The sequence below is a fragment of the Scomber scombrus genome, chromosome 6 (assembly GCF_963691925.1).
Source record: "Scomber scombrus chromosome 6, fScoSco1.1, whole genome shotgun sequence".
Taxonomy (NCBI): domain Eukaryota; kingdom Metazoa; phylum Chordata; class Actinopteri; order Scombriformes; family Scombridae; genus Scomber; species Scomber scombrus.
Window position 1 is genome coordinate 31,265,645 of NC_084975.1, and position 14,272 is coordinate 31,279,916.

Here is a 14,272-nt window from a genome sequence, read left to right on the forward strand (position 1 = left end):
ACCGCCAGAAGCCTGGGTCAGCAGCACCTGAGCCAGCAGCACCTGAGCCGTATTCTGTGGAGACACAGGATTCTGTTTTAGCAGTAACTAGCATTCATCACAGGCTGTTTAGAGTAGAATACAGAGCTTCTTAGTGTCTGATTTCAGTGGTTCTTGTCTTACTTTTCCCTGCAGGAACACAAGAGATGCTTCCAATCAGCAGGCATGAAATCCACAACATCCTGAAAGACAGAAACACTTAATTTTGAGCCTTGAGATTTTGATAACTTTTTGGAACATAGTTACTTACCTCATCTTGGTATGGTTAGGTGGATAAGTCAGGTTACAGCTAATGTGTGGCTGCTCTCCAAGAGACTATACATTTAAAAAAAAAAAAAAAAAAAGAAAGATCATGATTCACACCAACAATTACAGTCAGTATTGTAACTGAAACAAAACCAATTTCATACCTGCTAACAAAACAGCAAACCTTCCCAACAGGAGATCCACTGTGGTGTCTCATGAACTCAGAGCTGCTTTTAAATGATTCTTAATGCTGTGAGGATTGATTTCTCATTAGTAACAGCTGGTGGCAGAGCACACGTGAACACCTGGAATGTGGGTTAATTCATCTGCACGCTGAGGAACAAAAGTGACCATCTTAAATGAAAGGTGTATGTTTAGACAGAAGCCTACTGGTCTCTGCTCTGTTTGTTTGCTTTTTGTTTTTAATAAAGAAAAAGGAAAAAGACTACCAATAGTCTATATCTTTCTTATTGTCATCAAATTCTGTGAACAGATACAAATCAACAATGAACTGATCCACTAACAAGTATTGTGTTTGTATCACAGCCTGATGTATCTTGTTTCTCTGTGCCATAGAGCTCTGTTTGTGTCCAAAATCTATTAAAAACACATTTATGAGCCTGAATGTTGAACTGGTTGACATATTCCTTCATTACCGTGAAGACACACACTGTTGTTTATTTCAATCAGGAGAGACAAGTAAATAGAAAGATATTTATTGTAAATATGTAATGAACAAAATCTTAGTAATGACAAAGTCTTTGGCGCTTGAACTCCATGAGGAATCATCTCTGAACGGCTGCATATATATGTAGATCCCCCATGAAGTCCAGACACTGGTGATGGTGATTGCTGATGAGACTGAAGAGAAGATGGCAGATGGGAATAGACTGCAGATCCTGTAGAGAATGGCGGAGATGGGGAGGTGGTGGGGCGCAGGAACAGCTGTCTGACAGGACTGAAGCAAAGAGAGAGAGAGGCACATTTAAACGGACCGCTACAGGATGATAGGCTACGGCTGAAGTGTGGCGTTTTGCTATTGGTTGCTGAGATTGACAGGTGACTGGCAACAATTGAAATAACGCCCTAGACGTAGAAATCTAGGTAATAGATGAGCATGCTTGAAGGAGGCAGAAGTTACCAGTTATGCCTGTTTGTTTTAGAGCAGTGGTCTCCAACCCTGCTCCTGGAGAGCTACTGCCCTGCATGTTTTAGGTATCTCATCACTCTAACTCGTTATCAAGCAGCTGAGGCTCGTCAAAGGGCTTGATAACAAGTTGATTATTAGAATCAGATGTGTTAGAGTGAGGCGATACCTAAAACATGCAGGGCAGTAGCTCTCCAGGAGCAGGGTTGGAGACCACTGTTTTAGAGTCTTCTGACTGAACTTTCGCTAAGCTTCATTTTGAGTCAATCACACACAAACACACCTTGCTGCTACCAGAAATACTCACTGGAGCCGTGGGTACCAACATTTTCTGTCAGACATCCCCCCCACAGCTCCTTGCAAGATGAACTTGACCCAATGCGTATTTTACCAAATGTATTGATCTGTATTGGTTTGAAATTCAATGTTGTTTCAAATTGATTATTTAAAATATATAGAAGTGGATATTGTTACAATTATTTTCTGTCATTGTGTAGGTCAAGTTTGCATTCGTTCTATATATTTATTTATTTAAATCACATAATTTTTTATCTATATTTTCAAATGAGTCTCTCCACCTACCCCTTGACATTGGTTTAGAGTCACTGCACTAGGGATTCAAATCTACTGCTGACAGTGCTACAGTGACCAGTTAGTCTGAAAAGAAAAAAAGAAATGATACAATTTTGCCAGGTTTCAGTGAGGAACAAAAAATCTAATTAAAGGGATAAAATAAAATAATTTATGTGCCGCCTGTGGTGTATGCAGAATGGTTTCCTTGTGATTGGATGAAAAATGGATCAGGTTAACTGCATTGGAAGCAGTAATGTGGCTGAACTGTTGGAAATATAACCTGGCAGTATTTCTAGTAGATATACGCCTATGTACTGGTATGCTAGCTTATTTAGGGGTAGTGGAGCTAGTAGAACATAGCCCAGACCTCATAAATAATTTACTGTAGGTGGGAGGAATAGCAGGTGGAAGTTGTTTGAACTAGAGTGCTACAGTGAGTGGGATCATATGTATAGGCAAAACTGTCCACTGCTAGTTGGACTTGTGTTGATCTGGTGACATCATTCAGACAAGGGGACACATGTTGAAGAATATACAGGATGATATTCGTCAGCAAACATGACCTTCGTGCATGGAGGTGCAGACCGTCTTTTATAAAAAGTTTGTCATGATTCGGGAGGAGATTAAATTTATCATTTGTATTATCGTAATTCACACTGACTGAAGAAAACCAAGTGTGAATACTAAGCAGCCTACTGAAGTGCTTGATACTGCAGCAGAACAGGTGTAGGCCCGGAAAAGATTTAAACAGCATGGGATGTTCAAATAACCTTAAAAAGAAACAAAGTCAGCTTTCAGCAGTTCAGATTTTTGACACGAGGTACCATTCACACCAGCATGAATGATGACTTGCAGTAGTAGGGTGCTTTTTAGGGATAGAGGGCACCTTCTGTGTTATATCCACAACTCCGGCACCTGGATAAAAGTACGTTTTAACCAGCCTGGAACTGATGTCTGACAATGGAGTCACAAATAAGTATTTGTGGTTGTACTGTGGATGATTTCACAGGGTTTACACCCAACTATTCAGAGGCAGAGAAGAGTGCAGATTGTTTGGCTGTTGGTGACCAGGTGAGGTAGATGGAGCCAACCTGTCTGTGGCAGAACTGGCCCACCAAAGTGAAGTGAGAAGAGGGGTCAGCATGAGAAACACAAATGGAGGACCCTCGTGCCCCGCCCCAAAGTGGACACTGATGTCCAAAAATCTGGTGAGTGGGGCTGAGTGGTTATCGCTGCAGGGACAGTGGCAGTGGAGGAGTTGTGCAGTGCAGCTATCACACAGATGGATCTATCAGGGGTAAACAGTGCTGGACAGAAAGCAAGGTTGTAAAAAAAAAAAAAAAAATCCTCAGAAGTGTCAAATGTAAAATTGTGCAATCACACATATCTGAAGACCGTTTTACATTTTTATTTCCTCACACCTCGTTTACAGCAACAGCCTCTTCACCTGCTGCAACAAGAAATCTATTAATCAGCTGTAATCAATACAGGACTCAGCTACTCAACTTCTAAGAACCAAGGGAAGTGACCATATTATGCCTGTTTTAGCCTCCTTGCACTGGTGTCCAGTATTTTAGACTAGTGGAGATTTATGCTCCTCTTAACCCCCACCCCTCTGCTCATTCACCAGTCAGTAATTCCCCCATTAGCCTATCAGCGGTTTTCCTAGTCATTGCGCTCAAGCAGAGGTCTTTCAGTTTTTGAAACAAAGCTCAAAACTAGAGGGAACAACTTTGTCAGAGCCCCTAAACTTTGGAATATGCTGCCTGAAGAAAAAGCAGTTTCAGTGACTTAAATCTCTAACACTTCACCTGAGCTTTGAGATCGCCCCTTTTGCCAGTAACATTTGTTGACTGCTCTGATTGCTTGAGTCCTGTAGCTTTAGTTTACTTGGTACAAGAGAGTCTGGTCAGTAAATTAGGTGACAGAAGCTGAAGGATGGTGCCATAAAAGATTGTGAACATGTAGGCCGGAGTGTATGTGGTTTTGTGCACCATGTCTGCATGAAGCTACTTTCAGAAACCACACTTTATTTAGACCCCTGACTGTCACTCTAGTTTCTGTATACAAATCAAAGGCCATTCCGTCACCTCCAACATTCTACATAGCTGTTGCTTCAACACAAGTGATTTTAAAGCCCGATTCCTCAGCTGGGAAGTATTTCTAAGTTGTCTGCAATCTCAAAAAGGTAGTGATTGTCATACTGGTACAAACAACCCTTGAGACAAGAATTAAGAATGTAGCTGTCATGACAGCCACAATTTATTAGCATTTGTTAACAGTTGCATCACAGCAATGAGTCATCTGGAGCAGACCTGCAAAAGCAAAGACATCAGTCAGTCAGCTATCAAGGGAACAACAAGTAGTAGAGATTCAGCAAGCGGTGCCTTACCAAAGAGTCCTTTCAGTAGCCACCTTTGGCTGGTGCTTTAGCAGGATAGTTCTGGTTTGAGGTTTCACTGGTGGCTCCTGATACTGACATGTCAACAGAACCAGGCTCTCCTGGGGTGTAGCGAGTTTTAGTATACTTTGCTCTTCCTCGCTGGTACCTTGAGCGAGAGCTGAAGGCGTAGACTGGCTCCAGATCAGACACGTCACTGAAGACCGGCTCAGGGCTTTCAGCACCAGCATCAGAGCTGGTAACAAAGGCGTAAGAGGCGTCCCCTGCAGAACCACTACCTGAGCTAGCATAGCCACCATATCCATAGCCGTAGCCGCCACCTAGAGCACCACTGTCATACCCACTGGGCTGAGAAGCTGGATAAGCAGCCCCATATGAGGAGACATCAGGGCTGTTATAGCGCACAGACCGCCAGAAGCCTGGGTCAGCAGCACCTGAGCCAGCAGCACCTGAGCCGTATTCTGTGGAGACACAGGATTCTGTTTTAGCAGTAACTAGCATTCATCACAGGCTGTTTAGAGTAGACTACAGAGCTTCTTAGGCTACGTTCACACTGCCGTTAAGAGTGACCTGAATCTGATTTGTTTCTGACATTGAACAGCACAAGTCGCATTGAATCTCACATTTCCAAAGCTGATTCAGGCCACTTTCAAATGTGGTATTGAATCAGATTTTTTTTGAATGCGACCGCAATCTGAACAGTCAGGTCACATTTAATGCGACTTTGATGTTATGCTACGCATAAAGACATCATTAAAGTATTCATTTTCTTTCTCCTCTTCCTCCTTTTTAACATCAAACGCTTGTTTTGCCGACTGCCGCCACACACCATTTTTAACATTAGACCATAAATGAGACAACCAGTAACTTCACCGGCTGTTGCCACGTTTGCTTCCGTAAACACTGTTCTGTGCATGATGTCATTAATGATCAACTGAGCATGAGGGTCACTTCATGACCGTGAGCTGTTCAAAAAAAAAAATTGGATTTGAGCAATAAATCAGAATTGAGCATTAAGGCCTGCAGTGTGAACGTAGCCTTAGTGTCTGATTTCAGTGGTTCTTGGCTTACTTTTCCCTGTAGGGACACAAGAGATGCTTCCAATCAGCAGGCATGAAATCCACAACACCCTGAAAAACAGAAACAAAACAATTGATTTTTAGTCTTGAGATTTTGGTAACATTTTGGAACATATAGTTAATTACTTACCTCATCTTGGTATGGTTAGGTGGATAATTCAGGTTAAAGCTAATTAGTGGCTTTCTCCAAGAGACTATACATAAAAACAAGATCATGATTAGCACCAACAATTACACTCAGTATTGTAATTAAAACAAAACCAATTTCATACCTACTAACAAACCAGGAGCTCCTCAATGGTATCTCCATGAACTAAGAGCTGCTTTTAAATGATTCTCAATGCTCTGAGGATTGATTTCTCATTAGTAACAGCTGGTGGAGACAGAGGCATTAAAGCAGTGGTCTCCAACCCTGCTCCTGGAGAGCTACTGCCCTGCATGTTTTAGGTATCTCCTCACTCTAACTCGTTATCAAGCAGCTGAGGCTCGTCAAAGGGCTTGATAACGAGTTGATTATTAGAATCAGGTGTGTTAGAGTGAGGAGATACCTAAAACATGCAGGGCAGTAGCTCTCCAGGAGCAGGGTTGGAGACCACTGCATTAAAGCATACTGAAACATCCTACTCAAGTAGAAGTACTATTACCCGACTGAAATTGTACTTAAGTAAAAGTCAAAGTACTCAAAGTCAAAGTTACTGAGTTACTCCCCAAAGTTACCTTACATGTGCAACCCATGCAATGAATGAAAAAAGGAAGACAATTAATTATTGTACAACTGAAACTTCATTTATTATCTGGCAAATGCATCTGTATAAAAGGAAAGATTAGTCAAATCATTAGACAATTAGACAAACAGACAAATCTGTAAATTAGAAAAAGTTCTTAGTATATATGAAATTACTAATGTGCAGGTTATTAACCCATGCACAAGGTGTCCTTTACCACCACCAGCTGTTACTAATGAGCAATCAATCCTCACAGCATTTAAAAATCATTTAAAAGCAGCTCTTTGTTCATGGAGACACTACAGAGGAGCTCCTGTTGGGAAGGTTTGCTGGTTTGTTAGCAGGTATGAAATGGCTTTTGTTTTACTTACAATACTGATTGTAATTGTTGGTGTGTATTGTAATATCTTTTTTTAATGTACAGTCTCTTGGAGAGAAGCCACAACTTAGCTTTAACCTGAGTTTATCCACCTAACCATACCAAGATGAGGTAAGTAACTGTCTCTAAATGTTACCAAAATCTCAAGGCTCAAAATTAAGTGTCTTGTTTCTGTTTTTCAGGATGTTGTGGATTTCATGCCTGCTGATTGGAAGCATCTCTTGTGTCCCTGCAGGGAAAAGTAAGCAAAGAACCACTGAAATCAGACACTGAAAAGCTCGTTAGTCTACTCTAACTAGCCTATGATGAATGCTAGTTACTGCTAAAACAGAATCCTGTGTCTCCACAGAATACGGCTCAGGTGCTGCTGGCTCAGGTGCTGCTGACCCAGGCTTCTGGCGGTCTGTGCGCTATAACAGCCCTGATGTCTCCTCATATGGGTATGTCATTGGTGCTCTAGCTGGCGGCTATGGATATGGTGGCTATGCTAGCTCAGGTAGTGGTTCTGCAGGGGACGCCTCTTACGGCTTTGTTACCAGCTCTGATGCTGGTGACGAAAGCCCAGAGCAGGTCTTCAGTGACGTGTCTGATCTGGAGCCAGTCTACGCCTTCAGCTCTCGCTCAAGGTACCAGCAAGGAAGAGGAGTGTACACTAAAACTCGCTACACCCCAGGAGAGCCTGGTTCTGCTGACATGTCAGTATCAGGAGCCACCAGTGACACCTCAAACCAGAACTATCCTGCTAAAGCACCAGCCAAAGGTGGCTACTGAAAGGACTTTTTGGTAAGGCACCGCTTGCTGAATCTCTACTACTTGTTGTTCCCTTGATAGCTGACTGACTGTCTTTGCTTTTGCAGGTCTGCTCCAGATGACTCACTGCTCTGATGCAACTGTTAACAAATGCTAATAAATTATGTCATGACAACCTGTCTTGTCTCAAAGGTTGTTTGTGCCAGTATGATCACTACCTTTTTCTTGTAGGTAAGATTACAGGAAGTTTAAATACTTCCCAGCTGAGGATATGGGTTCGAAATCTCTGTATGAGCAGCCTACACTTATCTGGGTCACAGTGGCAACAGTAAAGAAAATGACTCTAGATATCATCACTAGCCAGATCATCTGTTGGGATAAAATGCTTACCTAGATTAGATGGGATATGTAGTGTCATTACTTTTGGCTTTAACCTGCATTGAGGCCAATCATAGTGATATGGTGTTAACAGGTAGTACATACACAAGATTTAAATCTTGTGAAGGATAACCTTACCAATTTTAACTTACAATTACCATTAACTTATTGGCCCGTACAGCAGGAGGTGTATTCAGTAGTTTAATCTCATTTTACAGACTAACAAAATTGAAAACTCATGTTGACCCTTCAACTGACTTAATATACACCCAAATACAAAGAATGCAGAGTGTCTTTCTGTGGTTGGGAGATTTTCATCTGTACAACAAAACTGTCCTTTTAACTCTCTTCCCCTGGCTGGACAATACCAGTTCCTTGAGTGTCCTCAAATCAGAAAGCTGAGGAGATGCAGGAGAAATTCTGCCGTGTTTCATGGTAGGATTGAATTTGGAAGGGAAAGACTGACAAAGACTTTATTGGATGTAGAGCTACATTAAGAGACAATCACAGTAAAGACTAAAGAACTGTCCACTCTGTTCTGAGACTGCTGCTGGTCACTGCCATGTGTTTGTGTCTCTTTGTCCATTTTCCTTCACAGCACTGCAGTTCAACACATCAGCTTTTAGCTGCGGGTTCAAGTTTCTTACAAGAAATTTATCACAGCATGCATCTCACATCACCAACAGTAGCAGCTCCCCAGGGCTGTTATAGCACACAGACTGCCAGAAGCCTGGGTCAGCAGCACCTGAGCCGTATTCTGTGGAGAAAAAGGATAGTTTCAGCAGTAACTAGCATTCATCACAGGCTGTTTAGAGTAGACTACAGAGCTTCTAAGTGTCTGATTTCAGTGGTTCATATCTATATTTTCCTTGCAGGGACACAGGAGGATAAATTCAGGTTAAAGCTAATTTGTGGCTTCTCTCAAGAGACTATACATAATTATTAGCACCAACAATTAAAGTCAGATTTGTAACTGAAACAAAACCAATTTCACACCTGCTAACAAACCAGCAAACCTTCCCAACAGGAGCTCCTCTGTGGTGTCTCCATGAACTCAGAGCTGCTTTTAAATGATTCTCAATGCTGTGAGGATTGATTGCTCATTAGTAACAGCTGGTGGTAAAGGACATCTGGAATGTGGGTTAATTAACCTGCACGTTAAGAAACAAACAATTAACTTAAGAGGGAATCTTGAAGGAGAGTTGTCTGTTGGTCTCTGCTCTGTTCCTCTTCATCCTCTAACTTTGGAGTTTGTGTGCTTTTTGTTTTTAATGAAGAAACATGGAAAAACTAATATTATACAAATACTCTATATTTGTTCTTATTGTCATGAAATTCTGTTAAAATATCTAAATGAACAATAAATTGATTTACTGATAGGTATTGTGTATCAAAGCTTGATATCTTATTCATCTCTGCTTTTTTTGTCCATTAAACTATTAAACACATCTATGAGCCTGGATGTTGCACTCTGTGACATATTTCTTTATTTTAATGAACACATGATTCGTGTTTTGACTCAACCACACACCCAAAGCAACTCACTGGACCTGGGGTTGGTGACATTTTCTGTCAGACATTCTCCCACATAGCCTCTCCATCGACACAACCCAAATGTTCCATATGTGTCTGAATTAGCTTGAAACTCAGGATCATTTCAAACATTTAATGATAGAGAAGTGGACATTGTTAAAATTATGTTCATACAACAGAACTAACAATATGTAAGTCAAATTTGCCACCACCACTTGGTGTGGCAGAAGCTGGACATTTCAATCATTTATTCATTACATTTACCATTTTAACTGGTTAACCATTATTTTTGCTAAGTACTTCAACCTTGTATCTATAATTATTTGCTAACTACTTAAACAATTTGTTCATAATTTTAAGATAACCATTTTAATTTTCAAGGCAAAAAAAAATTCCTTTGATCCTTGTTCAGTTGTTGTAATACTTATTTCGGCCACAAGGGGCCGAAGTGCACCACTACCTCGTGTTTTAAATGGGACTAAATGTATTCATACTGTCTTCCAGATTAGTTATAATTTCTCAATGTAATCTAAACACGAGGTACATATATTGTGTGTTGGCAATTAATGTAGCCTACCATTACTGTTCTGTACTGTATACACAAAACATTCCTGTATTAAGTCATGGGGTGTTAGGATTGTGAAACCTACAGTGTATTCAAAATCACAAACACTCTTGTTTAGGATCAAGTGAGGCCTGAAAGATGGATCAAGCAATGGACTATGGTTTACTCTCAAATAAATAGATAAATACGGATGTTTTTTGAGATATTTTAATCTTCTGAGGATGGATAGTAACCACATATTGTGTGGCAGACACCATTGGGTAGTCCATGCATAAAAGCTGAACTGAGTGTAAACATTTTTCTGTCAAAGAAATGTATTTGTAACAAAAAATTACTTAGATACTGATTATAGGAATCTTTTGGGTCTTTAGCTTACTGCCTGGCTGGCATTACCGATGTGGAACCGAATTGTCATTAAACCAACTTTGGTTTAATTAGGTAATATCTCGTCTACAAGAGATTTGCATACAGTGAAATTGATCAGGGTGTGTAAATGTCTAATTATGTCCTTCAGAATTATAAGTAGAAGCCTGACACAATAACGAAAATCTGGAAACTTGTCATGTCCTCATTGGACTAGGTTCAAGTACTTGGCCAACAATGAAACCTTCAGGTGTGCTTGGACCCTTGAGTTGTGCACATTGTGTTTGTCCTATAGATTTGATCAAGAGAACGATGATTCATTCAAATGAAATGACTCTTATCCACTTTGATTATTGTCAGCTCCCTAGTGAGAAAAGTGAAGTTAGTTACACCAGTGGCCATTGTCAAATGCACCATCACATCTTAAAGAGCTCATAGCGCAAAAAGTATTGGGTCAGCACAGGCTTGTCTTGGACCAGCCCATAGTTATACTGCTATAGGCATAGACAGCACTTCTCACCTTCTCACGCTCTTCACCTGCACACATTCATGTACCACTTCTTCCCCAGAGTTTTTGTGCCCTCTCATCTCACACGTTTCTTTGGATTATGGATATGGACAGTGAGGTAATGGATCATGAGCTTCTGTGGGTCATGGCTGTGGACCCTGTGTTGCTCTGGTCCTGCTTGATGTCCATGCCTGGTAATATTATTGGTCATATTTCTATTGTCATTATTGTTATTATCATTGCTTGTCTGTCTTTCTCTCTCAACCCAACCAGTCAAGGCAGATGCCCGTCCAGTCAGAGCCCAGTTCCGCTTGAGGTATTTTCTCGTTAAAGGGGAATTTTTCCTTTCCGCTGTCACCAAGTGCTGCTCATGGGAATGTTGGGTCTCTGCAAATCAAGAGTATGGTCTAGACCTGCTCTATGAAAAGTGCCCTGAGATAGCTTCTGTTTTGATTTGGTGCTATATAGATAAAACTGAGTTGAAAATATAATTTATCAAGGCAAACAAAGGGAAGGGGAAAATCCACTACTTAAAGTGAGAAGCATAATTATAATACATGAAATCAGGTCTTCTTAAAGTACTTCACATTGTACAATTCATAACTGTTTCACATAAAAAATATTCATGAGGCAAGACTAATAACGCATTCTTAATTCCTCTGTGAGCACTTTCATCTGCCAGCAAAATCCAGTTTAGCTCACTGCTCCAGTATGCTTGGATAATTTGTCAAATGTTGGATTTTCCTCTGGAATATTAAACCAAAAAAAATTAGCTGACTGGCCTCAGAAGGGTGATTTAGATTGATTCTCACAAGGACAACTTAAATGGGGAGTATAGCTTAATTTTACAAATATTCTATTCACTAGAAGTTAACACAATGTATAAGAATGACTACTTTACTCACAGTTTTCATTCTCTCCACGGTTATCTCCCCACCTATAGTATAGACAGTTACAGAACTCTATACTAAATCATAACTACCTCTTCATATACCATTCCCCTGGACTAACTCATTGTCTAAGTACCAATGGTTAAACTCTCACCTGAAGGACTGATTAAGAATAAGCATTTCACTATAACTGCAATATTGAACAAACATCCAATTCTATATCATAAATATGAAGTTGTAATGATACAGCTACTGATAAGCTAGGGCACCTTGTCAATGATGTATCCTGAGGTCATTGAGTGTTTTGGGTCATTCGAACCTCAGACATCCCAGGCGACTGCGAGGTTGACCTCACAACCTCTCCCATTATTACGCTCTCTTGATCCTGAGACACTGAGGCTTTCTCAGCACCCTGTGTGTTGGCCATTCTCCTTCTCTTGCCTTTGATGCAGTGTTTATCAAATTAGCAATGGGGCAGTTAAAATATCTGCATTTCAATAAGTATGATGTCAAGTGTTAAGGTATTGAGCCGATGGTTGTGTTCAATTGTGTGTCATTGCTCACTACCAGATCAAAAACCTGGCCATTGGCATCTATACGAACAATATACATTTCCCTTTGTCATCTCAATCCAGGACGGACTTCAGTGGATAATCTAAGTCCTGCAACATTCAGTTACCCTTGATGTTAACACTTGCAAACTACAATAAAGAATGTTTGCATGCTTTGTGCCTAACAGCAGTCAGTCCCAGTGTTGGGTTGGGAAATAGTTGTGACCAATACTGTTCTCCATGTTTGATGGAACTTGACATTTCAAATGAACACCCAATACAACTGACACATGGGATGATAATTCCGATATTTTCTGGAATAGGCAAGATGTTGCCCAAGTTTTAAGAGACAGTTCCTGTCAGTTGTGAAACCTTCCCAATGTCAGAAGTGGTCTTTTAAATCTAATGTAATGCAGTCATACAGGAGGACTCAGATATGTTACACGGTCAGTTTATTAGTACTCGATGTAAAAGTCAGGAGCAGCATGGAGACCTGCAAGGTAAGAAACTCACTGCAAATACAGAAAAAGAAGAGTTGTACCAAGTCATTTGATAAACACTGCATCACAGGCAAGGGAAGGAGAATGGTCAACACACAGGGTGCTGAGAAAGCCTCGGTGTCTCAGGATCAAGAGTGTAATCACGGGAGAGGTTGTGAGGTCAACCTCACAGTCGTCTCTTGGAGGGTGTCTGATGTTCGAATGACCCAAAACACTCAATGACCTCAGGATACATCATTGACAAGGTGGCTCAAGAGGCTCTCAGTAGCCACCTTTGGCTGGTGCTCTAGCAGGACCCTTCTAGTGTGAGGCTTCACCATGGCTCTTGACATTGGCATGCCTATGGGACAAGGCTCTCCTGGAGTGTAGCGAGTTTTAGTATACATTGCTCTTCCTTGCTTATACCTTGAGCGAGAGCTGATGGCGTAGACTGGCTCCAGATCAGACACGTCACTGAAGACCGGCTCTGGATTTATCACAAGCATCAGAGCTGGTAACAGAGCCGTAAAAGGTGTCCCCTGCAGAACCACTACCTGAGCTAGCATAGCCACCATATCCATAGCCCCCATGTGGAGCACCACTGTCGTACCCACTGGGCTGAGAAGCTGGATATCCCCATGCATAGCCTGGAAGAGTCAGGATGTTGATGTAGCAATTTGGTTCATGCAATTGGAACAGAATTCTTTGAGCATGTCGTTTCTTACCTTTTTGTGCAGGGGTACAGGTCATGCCTCCAATCAGAAGGCAAAAAATCCACAACATCCTGCCAACATAGGGTCAATTAAGCCAGATGATAATTGTTAGTTACTTTTACTTACATCATTTTGGTTTCAGTTGATGTCTTTAGGATATGTCTGCTCTGATTTCTCAAGAGACCACAAAAGCAAAGCACAAAGAGCAGTCCAATTAACAATTAAGTCCTATAAACATGAAATAGATGACACATCATTCCAAACAGAATCATTTCATACTTGCTACTGGAACAGCAGGTGTCTTCCACATGAGCTCTTTTGCAAGACTTTCATAAGCCTCAAGAGCTACTTTTAAAGGGTTCTCAGAGTTATATTAATTGATTGGTAAGTAACAGCTGATGGCAAGAAAACCTAGAGTGCATTCAAAATGAAAAAAGCACAATGTTTACAGCCAGCAGTCAAACCTAAACAGTAACCACCACAACAAATAAATAAATCTAAACAAATAAATAAAAAAGTGCTGGATTTGATCTGTTTGGATGAGTGCAGCTAATTAATGTTAACCCCAAAGGACTCATTTCAAGGAGTAGCATTAGTTAGTGAGCATGCAATATAATATGATGTTAACCTACATTTACTGATAAGATTTCTTATATTTGTAGGCACACATTCATAGATTTTTCAACCTAGCCTACATGAGGTTGATTTTTTTCAAATGTTTTTTTGTATGTTTATTGTTTCTTCTTTTTCTTCCTGTAAAGAAAATATAAATGGCAAATATGGGTAACTATTATCATTTATTTTGTGGTAAATTCATAAATGCTTGTAAATCACTATTCCATTTGATGCTCTGACAATGTATATGGTTAATGTAACACAGAATATTCAGACTAAGGCCGATAAATACTACTACTAAAATTATTTACGAAATCTACACAATGGAAAATTAATAT